The sequence below is a fragment of the Pangasianodon hypophthalmus genome, chromosome 6, assembly GCF_027358585.1.
Source record: "Pangasianodon hypophthalmus isolate fPanHyp1 chromosome 6, fPanHyp1.pri, whole genome shotgun sequence".
NCBI classification, from domain to species: Eukaryota; Metazoa; Chordata; class Actinopteri; order Siluriformes; family Pangasiidae; genus Pangasianodon; species Pangasianodon hypophthalmus.
In genome coordinates, this window is record NC_069715.1 from 10147218 (window position 1) to 10163613 (window position 16396).

The 16396-nt window shown below is 36.8% G+C and overlaps 1 protein-coding gene across 6 annotated transcripts in view; it reads left to right on the forward strand.

The window, feature by feature from the left end:
- Nucleotides 1–285: 285 nt before the first annotated feature.
- Nucleotides 286–16396, forward strand: part of tspan9a (tetraspanin 9a) — a 200005-nt gene continuing 183894 nt past the window's right edge. For 3 of the 6 annotated variants that reach the window (XM_053235157.1, XM_053235158.1, XM_026927176.3), the window contains exon 1: nucleotides 826–1098. The gene's annotated coding sequence lies outside the window, so the exon portion shown is untranslated. Of the gene's footprint in view, nucleotides 305–824; nucleotides 1099–16396 lie in introns of those variants that run through there. The other 3 variants (XM_053235160.1, XM_053235161.1, XM_053235159.1) reach the window with 2 other exon arrangements.

The following is a 16396-nucleotide window of genomic DNA, read 5'->3' on the forward strand; positions in this document are numbered from 1 at the left end:
ACTAGCCAATCGCTGGCGTCTGTGAGCTCATGTATGCGGAAGAGGGTGGACAGCGCTTTCCTCCGAGCGTGTTACACTGCCCTGTGATGCAGCATGGGCAGCAGTTTTAAAAGATGCTGTTGGCTTGATTCACATGTATTAGATGAAGCATCCCCCAAGCATCCCACCCCTTCACTCTTCCACAGTGGTAGCTGTCGCATGATAGGAGAGAACTGGATGTTGGGTGGTAAATTGGCAGGGGAGAAAATAGAGGGAAAAGACAAGGGACTTTGATAAAATGTAAACATCTGGAAATTCCTTTCAGGTAAGTTTAAGCTGCAAGGAATGTTAAAATTAAGGTTTATTTTGGAAATGAGACAGAAACTCTAGAGACAGACTACCAGACATGGGTTTTTTGATAAAATATTGTAAGTTCCTTATAAGTTCCAATGAATGTGAATTTTTTTTTTTTTTCAGAAGTACCTCCTGGTCTACCTTTACGGTGTGTACTTTCTTAAAAGAAAAAAAAAAAGGCGATTAAATACATATGTGAATTAAAATGGACTTTAATCTCAAATTCATCATTTGAAAATGTTAAACCTTATATTTATTAACAGATAAATGAGTTTAGCTGTATAGTTATTTGCCTTTTTTTCTTAATAGATAAAGTCACAACAGTCTAGTGAACGTTGGAGTCCAAACAACTCGGTATTGGAGAGTTAGTGCCCTACATAGGGCGGAGAAGCTGTTATCCAGTTCTCCAAGAAGTGCACGTAGATAGGAAGATGGGCGTCATTTTGGATACAGCCTAAACCTTCTCTTGTTGCGCTTTTCATTTCCGCTTCCAAACCCCCGTCCCGGGCTCGCAGTTTTGCTGGAAGAGGATTCAGCAGAGCCGTGTGGGAGAATCAGATGTTACTGTGTAAAGTAGCCTGCACTTACTCACTAGCTTTACCGGGACCAACTGAAAGCGGATTCCCAGCTCACTACTAGTTTATTCGAGTAGTTTGTCGAACTTTATGAAAGCCAAACAGACTTTATTTTAATTTTTTTAATTTAATTGGCGTCATTTGTGTCTGACAGCACCTCTACAAGTCATTTTAGGAGGACTGTAAGCAGGTAGGACAGCATTTCTGTTTCAAACTTTGCTGTTGATATTCTGACTCAGGCTAACGTTTTGTTTTGCCTCAGGATATTTTGGCTCTGACAAATACCACAATATGAAGAATAAAAGAATTAGTCTACGAATAAAGACAGAATTCAAACAGAAAGGCTTTTTTATGTAAAGAATACCTGTGAGTTAAAACACACTACACTTTCTCCTGTATGGTTTTAAGTTCCTTATTGATTGCTGAATGTCTGTAGTTAGATGGGAATGAAGTCCAGTTTGCTGCAGAATGCTAGTACATAGCTACTTGTCTATATTTCAAAGTAAACATGGTCAGAATACCAGTAATTACAAGTACCAGTGTACTTCTTTTTGTTTTTTGTTTTGTCAACATTTTTCAAAGTAAACTTTGTTTGAATACCAGTACTTACAGCTACCACTATGGTGATAAAAAAAAAAAAAAGACTTTTTCCAAAGTAAATAGTATCAGAATACCAGTACTTACAAGTACCAGTATACCAAATAAACCTCTTCTCTTTTTTTTGTCTGCATCTTTCAATGTAAATATTATTATTAGAATATCACTAATTACAAATACCAGTATACCAGTATAAAATATAGACTTTTTCCAATGTAATATTACTGGTTTTAGAATACCAGTACTTACAAGTATCAGTACCAGTATTCCAGTATAAAATACAGACTTTTTCAAAGTAAATATTGTTAGAATACCAACATTTACAAGTATACCAGTATAGACTGCTGTTTGTATTTTTGTCTAAATTATAGATAATAATAATAATAATAATAATAATAATAATAATTGTCTACATTATAGATATTTATTTAAACATTGTAAATATTGTTAGAATACTAGTACTTACAAGTTAATTTTGGTCATACATTGCCAGACTATCTAATTACAGGTGACTCAAAAACCTCAAACTCATATTGCTGAATGTCTGAACCCACAGACACACAGACATTACATGGTAGGAATTAAAAACGTAAATTCTTTACCAGCTGAGCAACAAGTAATGAATGATATAGACCAGAGAATGTTATTTGTTTGTTTGTTTTAGCAGACCTCAGTTTTCAGGCCAATTTCAGTCCACTCTTCACAAATGTCTTCATTTAGAGCACTTCAGTAGTGAATATCATCACTTTCAGATCCTTCGCATTGCTGGCATTGCTGATCATTTTGGATAGCAGGGGTGTCACATGACAGACCTCTTAGAAAACTGAAACAGTTAGTGCTATATCGGTCCTCCACTGGAATGCTGATGTCAGTGTGAATTTGAGAAGTAAGCCTGCTATTGTGTTATGAGTGACAGTTTTTTTTAAAGCTTATTTTTATAAAGCCAGGACAGTGCGATATACATAGGTGTCTTTCACTCTTTTTTAAGAAGTTATGTAATTAACAATTTTCAGGGAAATTTATAACTGGATGTCAGTTATGGGGCTTAGCTCCACATCTTAGTAAATCTTATTACCCGTATTGGATCCATGTTATATTGGATGTGACATTTTCCAATCCAAGCCACTTAAGTATTTTATGGTGAGATGTGGCGACAGAAGCCTACAGATTGTTGGCTCAATTTTCCAATAAAATTTTGAAATTCACCAGTATACTCTAGGCCTTTTTCAGATACATATTGTAATTGGAAAATTCTGTCAATCAGGCATTTGCAATTTGTTCCACTTGAGTGCACATAAATTTTGAAAATTAGCTTTTCATTTTCATTTAAAAATGTGGACAGTATTCATGGTGCGATTTTATATATTCTATACAATAACTGCCAAATTTAAAATGGAAACATATTACTGTTTGCCTTTGAGGTTTCTTCCATATGTCTTCTCAAGGAGTTTTCCCTTGCCACTGACAACGAGCCTCTGTTAGGATCTTAATCATGAACTTTAACCTTCTGCTCCCTGACTATATGATTGCATTATATTTATCCTCACTTTGAATGTAAATGTTTGGTAAGTGAATAAAAGTAATTTAATGCCATTGGAAGTCTGTTGTCTTCTTCCATCAATGAAATGTCTGTAATCACCATTTTTCTTACTTCTGGTATAACAGTTATCCATGTTTGAGCACACTTTTCATTATATCCTATTGGATTCACTACTAGTCACACAGTAGGGTAGTTTGGATTGAGGAGCTTGACTCCCGCTATTCATGACCCTACATTCCTGTTCGACTTCCCGCCAGGAGCATATAGCCTACAGGTTACTGCCCTCTCAGGCCTTCCACTGGGGGATGTCAGCGTCCATTTCCTGACTCTGCCCTAAGCTGCTCATGTGGCACGTGTCTGCAGTGTTTAGCTGGATGAGCCATAGAGTTTATATCTGCTTCATCATGCCCCTGCTTTAAACCAGCGCAGCCTGTCATTAAACCCACCACACCCGGCACTAAGCGCAATCAAATCAACCCCCTTGGCTACTTGTTTTGCAGCTCTTGATTTTGGCTGCTTTAGGGGGAGATTGATGCCAGCGTGAGTCATCAGATCACAATGTAGCAAGCATTTTATTTAATGCTGATCAGGATATTAAATTTTTCATATCATTTAATAATACCCAAGGGGAAATTTCAAATTGGAAGTTTTTTTTTTGTTTAGATCAAATAGGAACATACATACTGAACCTGGCATTTCTGGGCCTCAGTTATAACATTTTTCTACCCTGATGTTCAGGAATGTACCCATTCTCTGTAGTTAACCCAATGGAATCCACACATACACACACTGATCCAGTGATAGGGGACCACAATGACAGAGCTGTGTGTTATACCAACAGTTTTGTTCTCCCTTTGACTTGTTTGGCGCAGGCCTGCAGTGCCAGGCTGTTCAGTGTAGTGAGCTCTGGCCACAGACAGAAACAACAGCCTCTGTGTCTCTGGGACAAACTGTGGCCTGCCAGCATGACTGAACAAAAATCTAGAAAATGACATGACATAGGCAGCCACACTTGAATTACAAACTGTCATCGTAGAGTGTAATCCCATTGCAGAGGGTTAAGTGTGCTCATTATAAATGATGTCACTCTGTGGAGATTTGGAGTGGTCAGCGAATGCCGACTCCCTGCTTAGGCATTTTGTAATGATAATACATGCTATAGTGGTGTGTGAGAATGCTGGTTCTCAACTAGCGTGGCTGGTAATTCATCTCAGACATGTAACCTAGTTATGATGTCTTGTCCGTAATGCAGACACCTACTGTGACCGTTTTGACTTAATGCTATGCAATGCTTATTCTATTTTGGAGGAGTGTGTACAGGCTGTAGACTTCATTATACATACTGGGGCTGCATGATAATGGGTATAATGGCTATTTTCCTTATCATACACATCATATTCTCTATAGGTCTGTATTCCTTTACATGCATAAAGCTGTATATTAACATTAGACTGCTCCTTGGACACAATACATAAGTGTTACATTCGATTGCTTAAATGCTACATATAAACACAATTAGACTCAAAATAAATGAATAAATTAATGAATAAGCTGCCAACAGTTGTAGCTCTTGTCAGTTAAACCTACCTAGTCTAGTGATCTTTTGATTTATTCATGTAGCTAAATAAATTTTTCATTCGTCTGCAGTCTCAACATATTTTGGAAAAAGGATGGCTGGTATAAATGTGCTTGAGGGGCTAAACAAAACAAAGACAAAAAGAAATAAAAAGATGTCAAAGTATGGTTTCATTTTTGAACTGCTGCTCATGCTGTGTCACTGGGCAGTGTTAGAGGAAAGTGCTATCTGCCCTCTTCCACATACATGAGCTCACAAAGGGTCACGATTGGCTAGTGTCGCTGTGACTGACAGGAGAGAGAGAGAGAGAGAGAGAGAGCATGCCATCTCTTCCATCACTTGTTTTAGTCGTTATTCTCAGTCAACAGCTTTAAGGCACTGTTTGTTAACAGTAATATTTGTTAAGTGAAGTGAAGTGACGTGTAGCCTAACAATTAGTAACAGTAACAATAATTAACAGTAATAATTAACAGTAACATATTATTAGTATGAATAAATTATTAGTAACAGCCATATTTAGTGGAGTTGTAACTTGATCATTCTCAGTAGATGTGTTGACAAGATTTAGCACAGCATCACACAATTTTAATTTAGCACATTTTTTATTATCCAGTTACCTATTTACAAATTTCAGTCATTTAAATGGATGTTTTGCACTATGTCTTCTCTTTGCCACAAAAAGGCAAACAAACATTTTATTTTCTTATACTGTATGTAAAAGTGGCTGTGGATGCAAACTATTACACTACTATTATATTATATTATATTATATTATATTATATTATATTATATTATATTATATTATAAAAGAGACATGGAGTTAACAAAAAGACAATTAAAACATTAATTATATTTATGTGTATAACATTTAATCATCAGCACAAATTGCATAACTGTGAAAGGCCTACAGACAGTTAATAAATATGAATGGGGAGCTTATGATTTAATACAACACAGTCAGCAAAAAGTGATGTAACATTCATCAATAAGCTGAATTTAGCTATTAAACATGGTTCATTGTGTAACTATGAGTAAGTTATGAATAAGAATGGCTTCAGTGGAAAACAACATGAAGAATAGGGTTTAATCAACAAAATCTATTTATACATACAAGCATAGCATGCTGTTCCTGGATTAGTAGCTTCCTGTTGTTTTAATTCATGCAGAGTGAACGTGTGTGTGTTTTTGTGTATGTGTGATAGAGAGCGGAGGGTCTTAACATTAATCCCTCGTGGTTGATGGCATCTGGTTTACTGATTCCAGCAGGCTGTTTGAAGTATTTTATTTGTCTGACTGTTTTTGCCAGACATGCCCATGCACAGAAACTGCTCACATGTTTTGCCATGAACTTTTTCCAACCGAGTGTTCATCATGTCGGAAAGCCTGCAGTGCTGCAGTGTCTTATAGATTGCACAATGTTGTTCTCCAGATAACACTTATTAATATTGTATGATACTGTACAAGATAGAGCTGCACAAATTGAACACAGTTTTATATTGCAGTTATGTTCCAACCATTGTTAAGTGCCGTGCAGTACATTAAAAACACATTGGAAAACTCGTACAATCACATGGCTTAAGCCTGCATTGTTTCGACTAAATGATTTCCATTTGGTTTATGTGAGCCATGCGATTCAACAAAACAGATACAGAAAATTGGATTGGACAGGATTCTCACGGCACGCTATAAAATATTTATTAGAGCGTTCATTTGCACATTTTAACCTTCTGTGATAACGATTAACAAATGATATATCGTGCAGCTATAGTACAAGATGAAACAGTTTCGTAGTCAGTCTTGCTGATTCTAGTGATGGCGGGCCTCATGATTTGGCAGCCTCAAGGTGTAAAAGAGATTTGCAGTGTTTAATGGTTTAGTGTTTGCTTGGATCTATTGCATGTGGCCAGAACCACTGTGGCCATTATGTGTTACTCTAATACTATCATCAGTATAATACTGACAAGCGAATACTAAAGAGATTAGCTTTAACACCTTTAAACCCCCAGCATATAATTCAGCTATTCATCTTAAAGCATAGTATTCAGTAATTACTATGAATTATTCAGTAAATATAGTGAAACCAATAGGAAAGGTGTGTAGTTACAAGAACAAGGAATAGAAATAAAGGTCTTATGAGTTTAAAGGTGCATGGTAAGATTAGTTCTCTAACAGTTAGGTGGGTGGGTCTGCCCCATGATCTGCGGTGGCCTGTGGAGTTGAGTGTCTATAAAATGACCGACAAGAGACACATCCAAACACAAACACAAGCATTCTAGACCAGAAATCAGTTTTCCAAATGGGTTTTCTCAGCCACTTAATACACTTGTGCAAAGGCCACAGCTTAAACATTTATACATCTACACACCGGCTTATTTATGTGGGAAAAGTGGAGTGAAACTGGACAGATAAAGACAGAGACCAGGTGATTTTTTTTTCTAAGCTTCAACTGTCCAGTTTCTATGAGTCTGTGCCCATGATAGCCTCAGATTCCTTTTCTTGGCTGACAGGAGTGGAACCCGATGTGGTCTTCTGCTGTTGTAGCCCATCCACCTCAAGGTTTGATGTTTTGTGCATGCTGAGGTGCCTTTCTGCTCTCCATGGTTGTAAAGAGTGATTATATGAGTTACTATATCCTTCCTGGCAGCTCGAACCAATCTGGCCATTTTCCTCTGACCTCTCTTATCAACAAGGCGATTCAATCCACAGAACTGTTGCTCACTCAGTGTTTTTTTGTTTTTTGCACCATTCCGTTTAAACTCTAGAGACTGTTGGTTGTGAAAATCCCAGGAGATCAGCAATTTCTGAAATACTCAAACCAAACCATCTGGCACCAACAACTGTGCCACGGTTAAAGTCACAGAGATCACACAGAGATTTTTCTCCATTCTGATGTTTGATGTGAACATTAACTGAAGCTCTTGACCTGTATCTGCATGATTTTATGCATTGCACTGCTGCCACATGATTGGCTGATTGGATAACTGCATGAATGTGCAGGTGTACAGGTGTTCCTAATAAAGTGGTCAGTGAATGTTTCTGATCATGTTTTACATATCTTCAAGATTATTTGTACAAGTAAGAAATTGTAAAAATTGACTCTTGCACCTAAAGATGTTTTTGAAACAAAAATATCTTTCAAATTGCAAAAATGATTTGAAAACGTTCACATGAGAATGCCAGTCCAGTAGTAGGCGATAGTATGTCATAAACTGTTATGTCAACTGCGTGAAGAATAACATTAAGAGCCAGTGTATTGAGCAGTAGAGAAGGCGAAATGCTGAAATGCACTCTGTAGCTCCACCAATCACAGATTGCAAATTGTCCCACCTGCTGCTAGTTCATCCAGGTCTTATTCAGAATCTCTGTTTGCTGTATGGTTTGTACCACAAGAGCGGAAGCGTCAGGAGCCGTACACCACTTATCATGTTCTGACACCTCAGCACAAGGGTGTAATAATAAAAGAAAGTGAAATTAAGTTGTAAACACATTATCAAATAAGAAATGACAGATTACAATGCAGCAACTCCTGGTCAGCGGTTATGATAAAGCGGTTATGAATGTCCTAGGACACAACCAGGGCTGGAAAAAGTACTGTGAAGTTATACTTAAGATAAAGCGTCAAATAAAGATAAAGTGTCAAATTCTTTCTCAGTTAAAAGTTCAAGTATCACGCAAAAAATATTACTCAAGTGGAAGTAAAAAAGTTGCTACGAGTCTTTGCTTTCTCCAGCATATTGAAACATATTACTGAGGTAGGGGCAGGGGGCACTCATCCTCAAGTTCCACACTGCGGTACCACAGATTATCCATGGATAGCTATATTGTTAATTACATTGTGTAGCATGAGAAGGTCACAAACAGTGAAATAGTGAGTTTGAAAACATTTTTGAAAAGCTTTATTGACCCAAAACACCATTTTCATGTGGATTTGATGCGAAAATGCAGAGCAAAAAATGATGTTTTCAGAAATATCCACATACGTGTAGGTTTGACCTGATGGATTAAATATCAACGTCTTCTTGCACAGATACTGACTAACCTTTTACCCTGTTTGCAGTATATGGTTAAATAAATCTTAATCTTATTTGCCTCTGTGACCTTTTGTTGTTTTTTTTTTGTTTTTTTCTGGGGAATTTTCTGACTAGTCATTTTGAAACCTTATCTACACTGCCAGGAAGCCTCTGTCATGGACGGTAGTTTGCGTTACTCATGTTGTTTGCTATCAGCAGTCTGAAATCAAGGCTAGGAAATGGCTAGGCAATCAAAACAAACGTGAATGTACGTATCTTTCTGCCGTGCATTTAACTAGAATAGGGATGAACCCAGGACAGGAAAATGAAGTTGTGTAGGCTTTGTAATATTACATAGAAACTTTGTTAGTTTGTCAATTCTAATGTAATATAAAGTACAAGGTTTTGATACACTTAACCACGCCTTGATGCAGACTGAAGCAGTAAGACGTATAAAGTTGGTTAACACAGACTTGGAAGATATTCCATGAGCCACCTGGTCTATTTGACACCCATAAGGCTGTATGAATGTGTAATTCAGAACACATGCTAGTACTGATTAGAGAGAAGTGAGACTTTTATAGTCCATAACAGGTTTCCATCATATCATGGAATGCAAGGGTACACTGTGAAGGGTGCTGGTTTATGGAGTGGGAATGAGATCATTATAGAGGGGAGCTTGAACAATGAAAACTAAGATACACACTCATAGGGTCAAAGGTCCCATGGCCATGTCCTTCTCTGTTTCTTCTCCAACAGTGCAGGTAAAATCTGTGTGACAGTTTATATAGGAGATGTGTGCTAGGGTGCAAAGGAGGGTGTCACAGGCAGCAGAATAATTTACGCAACTCAAGCCAGACCTAGCAGACCTTAGCATTGGAAATGTAGTGTAGTTGCTTTGACGTCAGGGAAAACTGCTTGCACCGGTATAGTTAAACAGTTTAATGCACCATTTTGTGCAATTAATCATCACCTAAAATAATCTATACCATAGCACTGTTGAGTTCTCAATTCGGATTTGATTCTGATCAGAAAAGTGATAATATTTTATTGTTTCTGTAGTAACAGCTTATACAGGGGCTTGTGGGGCAGACTTCAAAGTTCAAAATGCAAACAATGATTTTAGAGCAGAGTGCTTGGTATTGTGTAGAGATTAATAATAAAAATGGCCAATTTTTTTTTTTCAACATAAATAATGAATCATCCCATTAATGGCTAAATTTTTATTTTTATTTTATTTTTCCCCCATTTTCTCCCTAATCTCCTTAATTTAATCTTGTGATGTCCTGACAATAGGGCGAGAACTTTTCTGTTAAAATAAAATATTAAAGTGCTTTGACAAACACTTCTAGTGCTGTTACATCTTAGTGAATGCTGATCACACTCAAAAAAGTGCTGAACTATACCATTTCTTGTCACTGGGGTGGTGCTGTTAGTACTATGGTATGGTATGCATCTTTAACCTGGGAAAATATACCTTTGTATTGTATATTTTGGGTCTAATTAAGTACAGTTAAATGAGTTTTAAAGGTACTCTCCATTCACTCTCCAAACATGTAGTTAATATAGTTTCAGATTTTCACCTGTGCGATATATTTTGACCTTGAATTCCAGAAAATTAAAATGCTGTGCTCTTTATAGTGTGTAATTGTCTATATCCGGATTTCTGTACAGCTGCTGTGTGACAATCTCTATTCTTAAATGTGCTATATACATAATATTTATAGAAAACAGATAAGATTTGTGTTTTGCTGGTGTGGTACAGCAGGGAGCATTGTCGCCTTACAACTCCAGGGTCCCTGGTTCAATCATGAGCCTGGGTTAATGTCTTCGTGTAATTTTTACCTGTCCTCTCTGTAGGTGGACTGTCTACTCTAACTTGCACCTAGGTGTAAGTGTGTGAGTGTGTATGCATGGTGCCCTGCGATAAACTGGCATCCCATACAGGGTGTATTTTCACATCCCTGGGCAGGCTCCAGATCCACCGTTATCCTGATCGTGATAAATCAGTTTCTGGAGATGAATGAGTGAATGTACTGTATGCATTCTACAGGTAACATCACATTATAATTCTAATGTAGATTGGTACATTGAAGCTTTCTGTCCCAATGAACATGGAGCTGAAAGAGAGTTCAGTGTATTGCAGAAGTGTATAGCACCCTGGAGAACCATCTTCACTACCTGAATGCTCTTTATCTAATGGCACATAAGGGGGACTCATTGGCAAGCCACAGTCATCACTCAGCTCCTTCTGTGCCCAGGCTCTAGTCAAAAGCACTTTGTGTGTGTGAACAAAGCCTTGGCTTTTTCATTACAATAACCACCTCACTGCAGTAATTAAACAACTGACTAAACGGTACCTTTTGTGCTTTTCTGCCGTCCTGGGCTTTGAATGTGAGTTTGGGCGCTTTACTTTAATGTTAGTGCCTGATGATAGTTTGGCAGGGAGGAGCTTGGAGAATATGCTTCTGCATGCTGGGGAGGACATGCTTGAGCCTGTTTAAAAAAACAAAAGTGAATTACTCAACATAATTCAATGCCCTTCAGCGCAACAATCGTATTTTACCTACCGTGAGAGCAAAATTGTCTCTCGCAATAGCAAGCCCTGACACCCCTACAGACTGTTGTGAAAGCCAGTATGCTGCAGACAGCTGATCCTTTCTGTCCCACTGATATAAACCATATTTGACAGAGCTTTAATAATCCATTAGAGTATGTGAAGGCGGCAGAGTGCCTTTTATTGCCGGGTAGTCTTGGGTCATTTGCTCCATAATTTTGGGGTTGCATTGTGTTGCGTTACTGTAGGCTTTGCTAAATATTAAAATCTTTCCAAGAATGCATTTGTGTCTTGATATTTAGAGCAGCTGGTTGCCCGGAAACCAAATTGACTAGGAAGAAATGTGATAGAAGACATAATGTAATAACATATGGCAAGCTAGTTTGCTAGCTTAGTAGTTTAGTGCATTAATACAGACCAAGTGAAATAAACAATAATCTGATCATTATCTTCTAACAAATTTTTTAAGGTAGCACATTGTGTTTGTGCCGTCGACAAAAAGTCAGCAACTTGTTGTGTTGTGTTACTAGAGGCTTTGCTAAACACTTAAACATATTTGGATCTGTCCAAAAATGCATTTGTGTCAGCTGCTTGCCTGGGAGCCTAACTGACTACCCAAAAATTGGTAGCTGACATAAGATAAAAACATATAATAAGCTAGTTTGCTTTAGTACAGACTAAGGGAAATGAACAAGTATATCATATTTGTATCATATAACTATCCACCGCTAATGTAGTTTCTAATGAAGCATGTTGTGTTTGCGCACTCAACAAAAAGTCAGCAAGTCATTGGCCAGCGTTTCAGTTAAGAGATTTGGTGTTTTGTCCTTCCATCACATGTAAAAGATATTCGAGTCTGGTTAGCATCTTGGGTTTTTTCTCGATATGTTTGAAAGCAGATTGACATTATTTAGAATAGGCAAGCTGTATGACAGCTTTGTCTGATTGTCTGTCAGACATGTTAATTCATGTGGATTAGAAAAAAAATGTTCAACTATCAGCCACATTGCACCTTGGCTGATGTGAGTAATGCGGCAGGTGGTGGGATTTGTAATGAATAGCTCGCACTATAGTTACAGCATCGAAGTGCGTTGCACCACCATGAAGTGCATCATTTTTAAATATACCAAATGAAAACTTGTTTTTTTGCAAAAGTAGTTTTTTTGTTTTTCTTTTTCTGGTTGTTAATCTTGCTTGGCCCCTGGGCATCTACATATAAAAAATACTCATAACCCTGGACACTAAATCTGCCCGTCTGGGCGCCTAAGCTACTGATTTGCCCCCTCATAAATATGTCTTTACAAATGGCATGCTTTATTAAGTAAATTGACGCCTAGTGTTAGAAAAGAGGTTTTGCCACAGATGACCGGCATCAGGTTGTGAATTATTTGCTGATGTAGATTAATGGGTCTGCTTGAAGTGTGTACAGGTGTGAAATGTCAATGCCAGACTTAGCAAACTCTATAACATGCTTCATTTAGCGTCCTCTGGAACACTTAAACCTCTAATTTTCCTTTTCTTTATGTGAGTGTTTTCTTTCAAGCTGGGCCTCTGTGTGTGTCTTAGAATAACAGTATGAGGTGGCCGATTGTCAGCACTGTTGAAGAAGCAATCCGTGAGCTAGCATTTCAGTTCAGTGTTGTCAGCCACAGGGGGTTCTCATTATGCCTATGCTTAATTAGCTACATTGTGATTAATAGGCTTTTTAGTGTCAGTCGTTGAGATTTATCATACATCAGGGAGGATTATATTTTATATCACCTGCTCTGATATATTAAACCCCAGTTGTGCATGGTTATGTCTGGTACAAATAAAAAAGAGATAATATTTATATGTAATAATTCATATGTTATTTACATATGAATAAAAACAGAGTTTCTTTTTTTGTATGTCTGTTAGCTTTTATAGAAGATTGTATGTCTTGTGTAAAAGGAAATGTGTATTAATGGATGGGGGGGTAAGGCAGACCAAATGCATAAACAGGAAAATCAGTAGAGCTCTTGAACCCTTGTCATTGTGGCAGGTAATAGTGACACTTGGGAGTTCAGCTGAAGGGTTTTGTATTTCACAGTGGTGGTCTGAAATGAGTTTCAGCAGTATACACTGCCGAGCAAATTGAACTTGGGTCAACAATACAAATCTCCAGCACCTCACACAATATCGTGCTTTCTCGTACAGGTATTGCCACCATACACTTTCAGGCGTATTTCAATCTAAGACTTCTAAAGCATTCATCCTCTGCAAAAGTCTGTATTTATATAAAAAGAAAGCTTTAGGGCTTAGCGTTAGAGCACGAGGCCAAAAATAATGTTTTCAATTGCAAACCCACATTCAGGGCCATAATCTAGATTTAGCCATCACATGGGAGTTAAATGATAATGTACATCTACTTTTAAGAGTACAAAAGCAAAACATTTTGTTTTATTGGGAAAAAAAAACAAAAAAAGAATGGGTTATTATTTGAGTGAAAAGGGTTGTTTTTGGGACTGTGCTTATACAAGGCTTCACTGCATTGATTTATATTCCTTACCAATGGCTAGCTCAGTTGGTAGAGCATGAGACTCTTAATCTCAGGATTGTGATCTCTTAATCTCAGCCCATGCTGGGCATCAAACCCAGCCACTGGGGTGGCTCAAGCTAGTGCACTCTCAGTGCCAGTCCCAAGCCCAGATAAAATGAGAGGGTTGTGTCAAAACCTGTGCCAAATCAAATATGCGGATCATAAGCTGGATTTCTGTAATGGAGACGAGTGATCCACTGTGGCGAGCCCTAACGGGAGCAGCTATCAGAAGATATCAAATCCTTGGAATTAAAACATTATATATTATTTACATGAGAATAAATGTATGTAATTTTATACCAAAATATTTACACCAAAAAATTAAAAGCATCAGATTATGACACATCAAAATTTCTGCATTTAAATAATATATTTTAGGTTATATTTACTGTATTATAGCCACCAAATCTTGTTGGATTTGGTTACTTGTTTATCACAAATATCATGCATCGTGGAGATTAGTTTATATGCTCTGTAATTTTAAAATTACTTGCAATATTAAGAAAATGTCCAGCTTCAATATATCTATTTATTCTCAGTTTTTTATTCATTTCTCATGAAAGTTAGAATTATGTTCAATACTTGATTCAAAGTTCTAAGGGGGGATTAATAGCTAGAAGGTGAATAAACCTCTAGGCTGCTATTAAGAGGCTTTTACATGATTCAGCCCTTTCTGCAATCACATTGCAGGAAAAACAATCTTTTATTAGATTCTTTTAGGTTGTTTTTTTTTTTTTAATTCTTTCTCTTAACTCGACTCAAAACAGCCGGAGACAGATACTGACATTTGTTTATATTTACACTCAGTGTGGAAGGGAGAGCTACAGTTCTGCTGATTATTTAATAAATATTTCGCTAATCATCCAGATAAAAGAGAAAGCTTTTACAGCATTATGCACAGTTATTTCATCTGAAGTCTTCAAAACCCATAGTCTGGCATGAAGATGATCAAAAAACCATTAAATCAACAACTTAGTGGCTCAAACAGAAGAACGTTAGAGAGGTGACCTCAATCTCATTAAAGTGCTGTGGCATTATGTTAAATATAAATGCGCTGAAACAGTTTTACATAGATTAATGTCCTCAAATACCTACTAATTGGTTCAAAGAACTGACCAGCAACTCCAAAACAATGTTTGATTTGAGGTTATAGTCAATTATGATCAAAGTTATAATCAAGTTATAATCTACTTATAAATTCTATGTAAATTTTTTTGCTATAAGCTATTATAGGTTACTTGTAATATGTACTGAGAAAAAAAATTCCTGCACAAATCCAGACAATTCAAAAAAGTCAGAGAGATTTTCTCACAATCCCTGCTGCTGACGTGAGATGTAAACACAGCCTTCCTTCCTGAATGCTGTTTCTGTCAGTGACTGGTTTCCGTTTGCAGTGCGGCTTTCCTCTTTGGCTGAGATGTATGATTTACGTCTGCTTCAGGAATGCTTCATAATTGATGTCCTTAAACTGCTGACAGGAAATACTAATTTAGGTGTTTTAATTTATGGTAACACTCACACTGTCAATGTGGGATGTCAGTGCTACTGGCATGTAAAGTGTGTCCTGATGTTATATAGTTGTAATGGATCACTGCTTTTGGAGCTCCAGTGCTGTGATATATTTCTCTAATGCTATATGTGGAAATTGCTATTGTTAACACTTTACAATACTTAATTTAGTACAGACCTTAAAGCATTTGAATAATTATAATAATTAGCTTTTTTTGTGTAAAAATCACAGATTTGTTTTTGTCATATTTACTGAGTCACTGAATCACTTGTTTCAGTGAATACATCACTCTGTGAAGATTTCTTACTTCTATAGTCTTTGAGATATCTTTTCCAAATATTACCGATTTAATAAGTAATTTGTATAGAGTATGTTAGCTAATAACGGAAGTGTTACTGTGTCCTTCCAAAGGAGTTAATGATGAACTGGAACAGTATTGTAAAGTCAAACACATGATAAGTCAATTAATAATGACTAGTTAGATAGTTCTCCTTGAGGTATACGGTATAAGACTCAATATTTATTGCTTATTCATGCTTTATTCCTACATAATTATCTATGAGTTACTGAATAGCCTTGTAAAGTGATTGTTTTTGTCGTTGGTCATGGATTAGTAATATGAGCAATCAAGTAATATAATGGGAGAATAAACATGCCCCTTTTTCAGTATATCACTGTAGTACTTCCACATATGTTAGACAGAAGTACTACATTAGATACTTTATTTAAGTGTGGGAATATAGTATATTATTTCCACTGGAGACACTACTTCCAGCCTGTACTCTGTTCTACATGAAACATCTGCATGGTTTCCATTTTTATAGCAGAAATCTGGGTTCTCAGCCAAATTTAGATTCTAACTCTCCTAGAGCATGCTTAATGGCTAATGTCACTTGAAAGTTTAATACAAGGTTGGTTGAAGGTTTGATTGTGATGACTTGAAAATGCACGTGTATTTAAGCGTGGTTGAGAATGATGACAGCTTCTTAAATATAAAAAGCACATCCATGATGCGAGTAAAAGTTGTAAAACATACATGTTTGTTGAATGAGCAATGAACTTCTTTGGTAAAATACACCAATATATATTTTATTTGTTTAGTGCTTTTAACAACCAAGTTACCAAGCAACTTTACAGA